The sequence below is a fragment of the Lonchura striata genome, chromosome 5, assembly GCF_050655825.1.
Source record: "Lonchura striata isolate lonStrDom1 chromosome 5, ASM5065582v1, whole genome shotgun sequence".
Lineage (NCBI taxonomy): Eukaryota > Metazoa > Chordata > Aves > Passeriformes > Estrildidae > Lonchura > Lonchura striata.
Window position 1 is genome coordinate 44,321,887 of NC_140707.1, and position 14,063 is coordinate 44,335,949.

The 14,063-nt window shown below is 34.5% G+C and overlaps 1 long non-coding RNA gene across 1 annotated transcript in view; it reads right to left on the reverse strand.

The window, feature by feature from the left end:
• Nucleotides 1-14,063, reverse strand: part of LOC146767345 (uncharacterized) — a 108,819-nt gene that overhangs the window by 88,210 nt on the left and 6,546 nt on the right. Inside the window, exons 2-4 of the long non-coding RNA XR_014955606.1 lie at nt 11,674-11,787; nt 8,921-8,959; nt 8,052-8,160 (exon numbers count right to left, since the gene is read on the reverse strand). This is a non-coding gene — a long non-coding RNA (uncharacterized LOC146767345). The remainder of the gene's footprint in view (nt 1-8,051; nt 8,161-8,920; nt 8,960-11,673; nt 11,788-14,063) is intronic.

Sequence of the window (14,063 nt, forward strand, 5' to 3'; positions counted from 1 at the left end):
TTCCAGCATGTTTTAAAATTCTCATATCCTAGCTTGCACACAACATTAAGAAAAAAAAATTCACAGGTAACCCAAACAGGCCGAGGAATACTTTGCCTAGGTCTTAAGAGAGACACACTCTTGTAGATGTGACAGAGCACAGTGTGAGAGAGTACCACATGAGTTTTCTGTTACTTGTGGGATTAGTAATATGCCAGAGGAATGAACAGGACAGCATTCCTCTTCTTGTACCCTGTGTTACTGCTACAGCATTTAGGAGTCAGAAAACCAACAGAGAGAATGTTGACTTTTGCCACAAACGGCTTTCAACTACTATCTCCAGTTTCTGTTTTCCAAGACAAACAACTATCCATCCATTCTTTGAAGCCTCATATCATCATTTTTCTAGAGCTACAGCTTTTGCATATCTAAGGCTTTACTATGGAAATATTTTGAAAGTCTTGAGGCCAAACTCTAAGCAGGTGCTAAAGCAGCTAGTGACCTTCACGGCACTGACTAGCCTTCAAGATACTTTCAAACTTCATTGACCTAAGGACATCAGAGTTCTAGGCTGTTCACATAGCAAACAGAGATCTCAGTGGTCCTTCTGTAAAAGAATGTTGAAAAGTACAACATAGAACTTTCTGGTTTAGGTCTATTTCTTTTAAAATTCTAGCAAGCAAATAGATAACATACTTAAAATGCAGGTGATGAAACAGTTACTATAAAGTGTCTTAACTAGACACATTTCTGTATCTCTGCTTTTATATTTCTTTACGTCCTTTGTAGATTAGTGTAAACACAATTAATTAATCATGAAAAGCAACTCCTACAGAGTAGAAGCAGGATTTTAGCTTCCAAAGCAACTTCCCTGCCAGACCTGAAAAATCTTATTCATCGTCAAGCAGTGTCACTCTTCTTAGCCAGCCTTTGATACCATGAGGTGCAGCAACCAAGAACTGCAGCAGTCTGCCTGTTTTTTGACATGGATACAGGATTGAAATATACTGGGCTATTTGCACCATCTGGTACATGCATTTCAGTTGAATGAAAGCAGATGAACTCCTGGGCACTTTGGTGATGGAACACCAGGAGAAAAAGAAACAAAACCCAAGAGATGTAAAAGTGTTAGCGAGGAAAAGAAGCTGAATTGATCTCCTTTCTGGACCACAGAAGGTCATCTTCTAGGTTTCCACACACAACATGGGACTACATATTTGACTACTTGCCTGTTTAGAGTGGGAGTGCGTTAGATTAAGCAGACTGTTCTAATGATCCTTTTTAGTTTTTAAATCTAGGGATCTATAAATATGTATATATCAATGTTGCTGTGACTATGATTTGCAGCTGTCAATCAGTTTGCTTTTTATGGCTGTAAAATTTCATTTCACCAGGGTTTTTTGTGTAGTCTTCTGAAAAGAATAAAAGTCTACTCCACATCTCCACATTTTAGACAGAAGAGTAATGCATGATTAACAGTATGCTGAGAGGTGTCACATTCACATTAACACTGATGTGTGAACCAGTGGTCAAATGGCAGATTACATGTCTGTCACAACACATCAGGGCAGTGTTCCAGTCTGCCAGCTTTACCCTGCCCAGCTTCTTCAAACAAAGAGTTCTTCTGAAAAATGTAGCACAAAAAAGAATGTTAAGCCTTTGGGGGAAAAAGAAGTCTGTCTCACGGTCAAGATTTTTGAAGACTTAGTAACATCAAATGGCAGCAGGGGTTACTCACAGTCACATAACCTTGCAGGTTCATGGATCTCTATAGCACAAATGGTGTATATGTGGCCTTATCAAAGATTTTCTGCATGATAACTGTATTACTGAAAAAGTACTACGGCTGGCATATTTCGATTTCGAGAAATGATGCCAATTCTATCAAGGCTAGAAAAACTCTGACCCAGTTCCAAGAGAAAAAGCAAGTTTTTGGAATATCATTTGAAGAAAGAAGTTCCAGTTCATTGAAAATGTCATAGAAAGTGCCCTTCTCCTTTTGTCTTAAGGACAGAATTTTATTTTTTAAGTGGATAATTAACTAGCTGTTTGACTTCTTAAATAGCAAATTGTCACACCTGGACCTGAAGTGACTTTTAGAGGGTAATGATGTCTGAAGCCAAAACATATAATGAAGCGGAACACATCTGTAATCCCTTAGGATGTTTACATATATTAAAAGGAAAATTTTAGACAATAATTTTATTATTGTTTGCAAACCCAAAAATTCTATCTCAGGGTTTAAAAATGCTTTCAAGGGGGTTGTGAATATTGTGCTCACTTGGACATTGCCTGACTTCTTACATGCTTTAAGTCTCAAAAGATCTGCTGAATTTTCCTGGAAGATAAATTGCTGTTCCAGCAGTACTCTCACTGAAAGGAAAGCACAAAGTGGAAGATATAAAGGCTAACATGCTTAAAACACTTAAATACCATAAAAGTTAAGTTCTATTTTCAAGAACTCCCAGGTTACATGGATCTCTCTTTACAACATAAAAACTTGTCTGCAGAAGAATATTATCTAAATATTATACTGGTAAGTAGTTGGCATATGAGCCAGTATTTGGACTCAGCCCAAAATGAGTAGTTTTGTATTGTCTTGGCTCATCTAATGTATGTTAATATATGTCAATTATATATAATGGACTTGACAATAACCTCTTACAACATTTTAAACCTTGACTTCTAAAAATCACTCCTGATTTACACAAAAACATGAACTGGAAGATGGAATCTGTGCAGAAATAGGACATGGAGACAGACACACACACACACACACACACGTGTATGTGTATATGTACATATATAAATTGTGCATTCTTCCATATACTATGTTTGCTATGTATAGACTTTTTATATAATAAGATAGAATACATATTCTACTTTTTATAAATCATTGCATATTAATACACAAAAATATGCCATTTCCTACATGAAATGTTGCATTTTTACACTGATTTTGTATGCATTTGTATACATTTCCAGACAAGTTATCACCAAATTCTGTCCTTTGTATGATCATATAGTTTTTACTAAAATCCTCTTCTCTGCTCTGAACATTTAAAACATTGAAAAAACCTATATAGTTGCAAAGATCTATGAATTTATATAGTACATACACATTTCTTTTAAAACTAGTATATTACAGTGATAAGAAGGACTTTTTTGTAATTTTTCATTTTTTAACTCTGTTTTGTTAGTGAAATGAAGTCCAACAACATTCAGATGAGCAACAATTCAGTTTGTCAGGCTTGGCTTCTTTTCATAATTTTTTTTCTTCCTGACACCATGAACCTGCTGCTACTCTCATAAGATTTAAAGTTTATTTCTTTACACAATTTGCTTCTCATTTCTGTATGAATGGCTTCTATGTCTTGAGGGATAGAAATGTTATTTTCTGTGGCTTGAATTTACTCTTCTCAAGAATCACATAGGTATGACATGTTACACAGAGGATGAATACTAAGAGAGTCTGAATTCCACGTTTACCTATTGTCTTTTGAATTCACTTACAGTCCCATAAACAACTATTCTTAAACAAAAGTCTCACTGTATGTTACAGCATTACACATAAAAAGAAACTAGAGTTGTGCAGCACAGCATGGTGTTTTAGATGATACAGCTATATAGCATTTTATGTACAGAAAGTAGATAAAAAACTGTGCACAACATAAATGATATTCAAGTAATGCATTAATTTTATTCTCTTATTCAAAATCAGAAAAACTTAATGAAATCTTTTTTAAGCTCTCCTAAATGCACACTTGAGAAATGTAAAAGAAGTGTTAGAAAAATGTCTAATATTACTCTAGTGGGGGAAAAAAAGAGACCTGTATGAAAAAAAAATTCTCCACTCCAACGGAAGAAGGTTTAAGAAGCACAATGAAAAAACTGTAAATTGGCCCAAAAGAAAGAAAATCAAAGCTGATACGATGGAGTTTCCTACCATGAAGAACTTTATTAACAATAGTAATGAAATAGTACTTACAAGTGGAATTTTTATTTAAAAAATTCATAATTATTGGTCAGCTCTGTTTCCCTTAAGTTTCAAGATTCATAGGAAGAATAGTGCTCTTAAAATTGCAGTTAGGCATCCAAATAAAGCAATAATATTTTATTCTGTAACAGCCATAAAATCCTTACAGAACTGATGTCTGTAAGTGTATAGAGCTGCTCAGCATCTATATTTTCTGCAAGTAATATTCCTTATGTAGTAATATGTCATTAAATACATGCTGAACAACTTATACTTTCAAAACACCATGAAAAGTATCAACTAACACTCTAAGCCCAGTGTAATTCACAGATTAATTTCACAGCCCTGTGTCTGGGTCCTGAAAGTATTGCCTATACTTAGCTGTCAATTAGAGACTGAAGTGACTTAAATTATCCCTGTTAGAGGTTTGTTTTTGCTTCCGTAGTTCATTTCAAAAATTACACACATGTTATTATTATAATAGAATGAGTCATCTGCTAATTATTTTTGACATTTATTATAATAAAAATATACAAATGTTCCAGTTATTAATAGAATTGGCCTATCTTTATGCAACTCAAATTGCCATGATTGTTGGACAAATTGGCATCAACTCACTCTTTCATCTTTGAAATGGTGCAGTACCTTTTGTATCTAAGTCCTGTGAAGATATACAACCTATAAGTCTCTTTACATAACTGCAGATAACCAGGGTTTAACCCACTTTACTTTAAAGTCTTTCACCAAAATGCATGACTACACACACTATCAAATATAATCTTCGACCGACCACATGCTGTGTCAGGGTACCAGTGAAATACTTCATAAATAGACAGAATGCAAACATGCACAAACACACTAACCACTAATGCCATAAACAACTTCAAGCACAGTACAAACAAAATGCATGCCAAGAAACCTGCTTGAAAATGTGTATTATAGAAAAATACACTTTCAATTTCTGAATGTTATTTGACTACTTATTACACAAAACCAAAACTATCCAGTCCATGATGGCCCTTGAATTAAACTTCTGCCAAGTTCCAGAGACTGTTTATTATTCCTTGTTCCTGGATATGTTATGCATAATATTAAGAGAACCTCTTCTTTTTCTCCATGCATGTCACCTAATAAAATCAGGGAATATATACACACTATATGCAGATCACATTGAAAAAACCCAGTAATTATTGGGGCAGAATTTGGGTACTCAGCAAACATAACAATCTTATAAATCACAAAACTAATTTACACTTGATAAAAATCCACATACTTCACCACCACTTTGAATGTAGGTACATTCACTTCTATAGAGAATTTAAATAATAAGAGTTTTTTCCTTATTGGACTGATTACAGTGCAGTCATGTCAAGACTACTTAAAGCCTCACAATGGCATTATAAAATACCCAACATGGAAAGGGGCTGCCAAGTGAAACCCTAAGTCCACACTTCGCAGGTAGACCAGGTGCAGACAAATCTAAATTGCATTTATGTTAGTGAAAAAAAGAGAAGGTTGCTATTAAATAGAAAATAAGAGAAAAAAGTCAGAGCCAAGAACTCATCCCTCAGGACCTGGGCATCAGTTCAGTCTGTGTGCTGGTATTTAATCTGAGGTTCCTCCCCTCCTATCTGTTCTGGGGGAGATTGTGAGTTAGGACCAATTTTACATCCAGTTTAAGAGAGAAGTGCCAAAAGATATAATTTAATGAAAATTACTCCCAGATTCTTACTATATATTTTTATTACTGATAAAAAAACCAGCAAGAGTGTTGTGACATGCTGTGCTGCATGTTTACTGAATGGCCAAACATGCAACAACCAAGTCTAGTCTTTTCCTTGCTGGAGCTCTGACTTTGGTTATTTTAATTCTTAAACAGGTGTTTATGTTCAAAAACCTGCATGAATATTGAGATCTCCAGTCCTTTTAAAAATTCTCTTACACTGACCAAAAGTTTATAGGGAAGACTGTGGCAGAAGAAGGAAGATAAAAAGATGGCTTTGTTTGTTAAGGCTAAATCCACTCTTACAATGCCTAGCCAAGCACAGAACATCCAGGGTAGAGTTCACTGAGAATCAAAAGCAAAGAGAATGAGCTGATTGGTAAGAGGTGCTGAAGGGATAGGGTGAGTCCAGGCACAACACAAATGTGAGCACTGATTTGTAGGGATAATCAATGGTTACAAAGAAATACTGGGGTAAATCTTTCAGGGCATGTCTAAGCTGCCATTCCAATGAACATAGGTTTAAGAACCACAATGAAAAAAGTAAATGGTCTCAAGCTAGAATTAGAAAATTACTAAATTAAACCAAACAAGTTTCACTGATGACTAAAAAATCACAGTGTGGGCACTGTCTATTTTTTCTGATGATTCATACTGAGTAAATTTAACCAGTTGTCCATCCAGGCAGAAGAAGTCACTATCCCTGTGGCAGAGAGAGGATGTTCACTCCCCAGATGCTGCTGTTTGTAACTCAGCATAATAAAATAAATGCAATTAGTGGTCTTGCAAAGTTGCACTGAATTTCACATACCAGACTGGCTGAAAGGGGATACCTCATCTCTTCATCCATACTGTCCAGTAAGAAGAATTATCCCCAGAACAATTATCATTTAAATTCACAAATACCATGAATCTTCATTACCAAATCACACTGATTAAACTAATCAAATTCTAAATTCATTTAAATGGGTATAACTTTTGCACAATAGCTCAGTGCTCAAAAAAAGAGCTATGTCTAATTAATTTATTGTTCCCTATTTTTAAGACTTGTTTCATTTAAAACTCAATAAACACTAAGTGAAGACCATTTCTGAATTTTCATTAAAAATTAATTTCATGCCAGAAATGTTTCTGAATACTCATCAGGATTAGGCAGTGCATCAGGTGAAGGTGGCAAACCTTCAATATCCTTGATATTTTAGAATTTAGGGAAAAACACACATCCACACAAAAATTTAATCAGGTGGGCATGTAAAGAAGTGGAAATTCCTATTTTTTTTTTCAGAACTTTCCCTAAATCAATATTAAGTAAGAAGACACTAGTTATTTATCTTTTATTTACCCTTCAGAACTTGCCTATACACAGCTTTAAATGTTTTCCTCTATAATCTGTGCATCCATATCATTTATGTGTCTTTTACCTGGTGACTGTTTGTCTCTGAAGAATACTATACTGATTAAGGTAATTCAGTCTGCCTGCCCATGCTCAGCACAAGCAAGGAGTTTTCAACTTTTCACTCTGACTAATAATCAGCTTGGGACAATCAACAGCACTGCATTTTTTCAAACTGAAATCTGATCATTTGCTACCTAGTACAAAGTGGAACACTATACTTTTGTAAGTTTAAAAAGGACTTTATCCTCTTGGTAGAGAGAAATCTGGCACATGATTTTTGTGGTTTTATTCTTCCTCAGACATAAGGAAGTTTCTAGAGATATGGTTATTACATTCTTTGGTTTTGTTAAGTGGTTAGTTACTTGCCTAAATTCTTTTGTAGCAACCAATACTCTCTTGATGCAGCAAAATGACTTTTGTTTAAATTTTTAAAAAATAAAAATTTAAAGCTCTGGCTTTGGCATGGGTGAGTATTATTTGCCTGAAATCATACTTGATTTGGAAAGCTTTGGCTGTGGTGGTGCAAATCCCTTGACACAACTTCAGGCTTTAGGTCAGTAGGGAATATTCAAGTCCCTTCCTGACAACTGAGCATGACTGGGTGATTAAAGATACCAGGTGACCTGACATCTCCAGAGGTTGGCTACGGAAAAGTTGTGGCCAGAAGCCTTTAAACCCATATACCTGTCTGTGTGTTTATTAATGTCATCAGTAGTGGCAAACGTAGTATAAAGTTTAAAAAAATAATGTTCTTTTTTTTTAAACTGGATTTATAAAGTCCAAATGTTTACTTAAAAATTAAACATTTTGGTACTGGGGCCTCTAGGATATGTTGGCAGTGGAAAAACTAACCTACACCAGATGGCAGAGGTTAAAGAAATACTATAAAATATGGCTTCTATTCATACGGTTCTCAGACAAACAGAACCCCAAGCAGAAAAAAACTGTGAAAGTGGAAAACCTTTTCATTTGCTTACATTTCTCTTTGCTACTCAGCAAACCTGAGAGGTATTGTATCATCACGTATCAAGGAAGTAATATGCCAGATTGTTGTAACAGGTGGAATATGTTTGCAACACGTTGAATCTGAAATAAAGAAAGGACCAAAGTTACTAAAGGCTTTTACAAAAACATTTACAAAATGCAAGTACCTCAGTTTTGTACCTTCAATGCTTACTACCTAAGTCACAATTTGAGACAATAGCTGCATTTTTGCACACAAAATATAAAAATTATACTCTCAAATTTTCATACATTCAGTTAATTTGGCTAGATGAACATATAAGCTAAGGAGGTAAGTCTGCACTAGCATTTTTAATTAAATATTTCACAAGAGAACACATTTTTATGTATATTTTATTCTATTTTACCTAAACTATATAATCTCTAAATTGCATCCTTATTTTTTTGTTTCTAAAGCTTCTTAAAATCACAACTGTTTTGTATTTTCAATGTATTTACATAGCATTTCATTAATCTACCATGTCTATAAAATAAATGCACTCTTATAATAGAAATACTTCTTGTACAATTTTTGTCAGTTCAGAAAATCCACTGTGAACCCAAATCTGTACAGCAAAATGTGTGATATAACCCATTTTCTTATTACATATGTAGTCATATGATGTTTTAAAAAAAGAGAGAAAAAAAAATGATGTGAACTTGGACACAATGGACCATGCTGTCAAAAATATTCAGTTGTCAAAAATGCAGATGGCATAAAAACACAGAAACAGATCAGTTATTGGAGGGGGGGCCAGTTTAATAGAAACTATTCCATTGATTTTTAAAATTGATTATGTGCTTAAATATGTGAGTGGGTATCCAGTAAGGTCTTCAAGGATACCTTGAGGAGGAAAAAGCTCCCTGATGACTTGTCCTTTTCCTATTAAAAAAAAAAAAAAGAAAATAAGAAAATAGAGCAGAAGCAAATGGAAGGCTCTGCACAATGAAAACAACTACTGAGCAGTTCTTGGGAACATTCAGTAAAGATTTCATTTGCAGTGCCTGAACTACAAGCCATTACTAATGAAACAGAACTACTAAGGGCATTCAAAAGCACAATTAAGGTCTGTAACAAGCTACCTGGCCAATCTCAAAGACTTCAACTGGATACAGAACTACTTACAACTGCTGTAATTGTTCCCTCCTGCCCACCCTATTTTTGCCCCTTTTGCCTGTAAGACTAGTGGCATTTTGGTGTGAATACAAAGCCTCCTTGCGATGGATATAGAGTCAAGTGTTCATAACAAACTCATCTCTTATTGCTAGGCAACACTGAGCAATGTGAATTTGTCACTTCTGTTTGGTGCAACTTTCAATTTCACCTCCAACTGTAACAATATAGCCTGCTATATTTTAGATGCCACTGTGGTTGGATGCCATCCCAGGAAAGATGTGAACTACTACTGACAGGGAGTGAATGACTGGCAATGGGCATAAGCAGTTTTTTGATTCTTTTGCCTTGACATATAATTAATTGCTAGATTTATTCTTCTAAGAAACTCATACTTTGTGATTCCTATTTACTGGCTGCCTTTTAGAAGAGGCAAATGGAACAAACAAATTTCCAATGAGGAAAAGTTTTGTTTGCCTGTTTAGCTTTCTTTCATGTGGAATTTGTTCTGTTCATATTTTTCTACTTCCACTGTCTTTTTGAAGAGTGGCTATAAGCAAAATTCAAATCTTAAGCACCTTCAATCAAGAAAGTACTATTATTTTCAAGACACATGCAATTATTTATTTGAATCAATACATTTCTTATTGCTGAATACCCCTTGCACCTAACACCACCCATTGTCAAGGAGCTCCGATTATTGCAAAATGAATACTATAGTCACAATCTTTTCAGTCTGAAACCAAACTCCCCATCCAATATAAAATAAGATTAATTCTATTACATGCTACCTAGGCTTCTTTTTTTTTTTTTTTCTACTACAGGACTGATAATTTTGTTTTTAAAACCTTGGTGTGATTGTCTGATCTGGCTATGAGGTCTCAGCTCTTTGATCTTTAAAGAGTTAGGTCTGTTTGAAGGGCAAAAAAGGGAAAACTGAACACTGATATTGCTTCACCACCTTTGTCTAAGACGTAACTAGAAAAAAGGACAACTTTATACTTCAAAGAAAATACACGTCTTCTAAAAAAGCATCATCAACAGTCATTTCTCTAAATGTTTTCAAATATTTCACAACTACATTAACTACAGAAATATGCCAAACAACTGAGAATCTTAGTAATATTTTAGTCTTTGCATATTTTCACTGACTCACTGAAAACAAAAGGAGTTTCTGTAACTGTATGAATGAACCATGGCATGTGCATGTTCTTTTAAGAAAGGCCAAGGGTGCAGTTCTATTTTCTTAGCTCTGCTTTCATATTTATGTGTCTCATTTCCAGCTCATTGCTGATGCCTTAGTTGCACTATCCATCAACACTTTTATCCTCCTTGTTCCTCAAAAAGAACATAAAATCCTTTTTTATGTCGTGGTAATATTATTGCAAATAAAAGCAAATACCAAAATCTTTATTAGTCTGCCAAAATAATAAACTATTTAATAAAAGCATGCTGTAAAAATAAGGTCATTTGCATCACTCAAGTTTCTTGCAGAAAATACAGAGAATTATTGGTCAAAAAGTACAAAGTGACAGCAATTATTTCTGTTGTTGATCTAATGCTGCCTACAAATGGGTTAAAAAAATGCACTGAGGTTTCACAAGTTTTTTATCTTTAAGTGTTTGCTTTTAATGCTGTAGTATGCATAAGAGCCTAGGAGAATCAAATTTTTCAAAGCTGTTTTTTACCAATAGTATCCATAATGGAATTAGGAGAGACTGGATAAACCCTAATAAAAATCTCTAATGCAAAGTTTATAGTAACCTGCCTCCCATACTACCACAAGATTTATCATTCAAATATTTACCATTTTTATACTCCTTATTAATTGTGTTTGGTTAGGATTTGTGTCAGATTTAGCTGTATGGTTTTCTTTCACCTTTTCCTTTTGCTATCCTTGCCAAAGAGAGATCAATGAAAAGCTTCTATTTAAGAAGTTTTTTAAATGTTTAAAGTTTCTCACGCTGTTAAAATAATGCATCTAATGTCTGATCCTTTTTTCCTGTACTACAAACCTCACCATTATTTTCTCACTGCAGTTTCTCTCCCCATCTGGCAGTTTTGCAAATATGTTATTTGATAAAGCATAGAAAAATCAGTTGCCGTGGTGAGATTTAAATACTACTTGTGATGTCCCTGTCTACTTTCCCAGAAGAACCTGTATATAAACATTGAAAAAAAGCTTATCTTACAAATTTGTATAACTATAAATTATCTCATTGATTAAACAAAAATTATTTCCCTTAATTGCCATAATCTTAATGATAAGAATGATTTTTAGAGCAATGGAGTTAAAAGGTTTATAAAAAGACTCTTAAAAATACATACTACAATGATGTTTTGTATCTTACTCAGTTGTACACTCCCATAATTCTCAAAATACTCTGCAAGGTATAGCTATGTCACTTTATATAGAGAGGAACTGAAACAAAGAGCAACTGAAGTAGCAGGAATGATCAAGCAACAATCAACAAGTTACTGACCAGGGAATAAAATTTCAAGATTCAGATCACTGGTGGTGTGTCAGTACTTTTGGGCTCTATTGCCTCATCTTCTTAAGTGCAATAGAGATGTTCCACTTCTTGAGAGGATGAGACCTGTACAGAGATGAAATATTTTTAAAATAGAGAAATGAGTACTTCTTGGAGCCCTGTTAGTATATTCAATCATGCTTTAAACCATAAAGCAGCCAGGAGTTATTCTCCTTGCTTCACAGACTGCCCACTGCTGAAAGCTGAATTAACTCTTCTACGATAGAATGTTTAGAATGTCACATGATACATGCAGGGTAGATAAAAGCATGCATGTTAAGAACAGCACTTTAATTTTTTTTTAAATTCTGAAGGTGTGGAAATTCAGCATTCACATAAATTCCTATGTTCAGTCAAAGTTAGTTTTTGTTTTTGTCTTGCAAACACCTGAGCCAGGTTACACACCAGGTAATATATGTAGCTGAGTCATTTCCAAGGTTTACTTGTTTGGAAATCGCACAAAGTAACAGCATTTGTTGAACTAACAGCTCTGAGATATATACAGGACTGTGTGCTTCAGGAGGAAGGTTTTCAAGTCTTATAACAACCATACATTTGAACCACAGAGTATGTGCAAGAGCTTCAGTAAGCAGTGTTATAGTTTAAATTAAAAGCATTTGCATTGTATGTGCTTGGTATTTATTGGGCTTGCTATGCTATGTATACATCATTAAGACAGATGGGATTTTAAAGACTTAGATAATTGTATGAATGTTAATTAGAGCTTTGTCTATTCAGGCTAAAAGATGCAATAAAGATATCACCAAATCACATATTTCAGAATATTATATCTTGTATTACCTGTAAAACTCAGCAGATATGCAAGATTTTTCTACAGATTATTTCTGAACTGTGTTCTATATACAACAGAATTAAGTAAATTGTCAGCAGGGAAACAAACCAGTCTAACATTCCCACAGAGAAAAAATTTGTGACTTGAAAATACTATAGATTATTAAAATTCCCTACAATTTTTTAAAAAAAAAAACCCACAAGCCCACCAACCAAAAAACCCAAACCCAAATAAACAGGCAATGGCACCTAGCGAATTGAAATTAATGTTCATACAGCAAAAAACACGGTGTTTAGTGGGTTAGTGGCATAGTTGGCTACGGACAGAGAATCTGTGACGTGAACTAGTAGTTCACAAAACTGCCTTTCCATCTTTGCAGATGGATGGTAAACTTTTGCTCATGTCAGCTCATATTCCTGAAGTTGTAATGATTTTTTTAACATTTCTGCAGAAATACAATGACTGCAAAACAGCTTGGTTTTGAAAATCATAATGCTTACATGAAGACCAGAGAGCAGGTGTCCTCGTTTTTGTCATTGTGCAATTTCTCAGGCATTATAGAATCAATAGGAAAACCACAAGAGATCTTTTTATTCAAAACCAGTTCTTATCAATATAGTCATCAGAAGTACCTTTCAGGGTCTTGAAAAGTATTTCTTTACTTCAAAGCTTAAATAACATCAAAGAAAGCATACAGACAAAGCAGTGTTGGAAAGGAAGTAACATACCCTTATTTTTAGCACTTGCCCACTTGTCACTCTTAAACTCTCATCTGCCTTTCAAATGTAGTGTAATCTAATTTTTATGCGTACTGTATGCTCATACAGACAATTTCCTCATTTCAGAGTGTGTTGAGTTTGATAAAGGTTTTTGTACTTTTCCTTAACCTGTTTCAGAAATAGCACTGTCACCATTTGTCTCAGTAACTTATAGGATGATGAAAATTGACATTTTTCTATATAGAAGTGAAAAGAATATTAGTTTTATCAAAGACTAGATCCTCTCTGTCCCTCCAGTTAGATGTGAATTTGGTCACTTCAGGGCTTACTGTGTAGGATGATTTTAAGAAACGGTCCCTGTGGTTGCAGGCTCTATCACCTAATAATTGACCATGACAGGAATTATATGTCCAAAGCCAAGGGGTAGAGTGAATAGCATATGTCAGGGTCAATTATAAGGTGGAAGACCCTGTGACAAAAAAGACTGCACTGATTAGAGCATGATGTTGACATGGGAGCTGAAGCTTCAATGTTATTTCAAAGGGCACTGTCACAGCCACCCTTCCTTCAGGACTCAAAATCAGAGGCAGATTATGTCAAGTGGTCTATACTACACATGATGTCATACAGTTCAACAGGACATTGGAAAGTGAAATTGATTTGCTGCTTCTTTTCAGCAATTAAATGCTTTCTCTGTATCACTCAAAATTAAGCTCACTACTTTGCTAATTAGGTCAAAACAGCTCCATACTTACTAGATTAATTCTCTCCTGAAAAATCTAACTGTGAGATGAAGAGTATTAACTGTGACAAATTAAAATCTGTTTTGA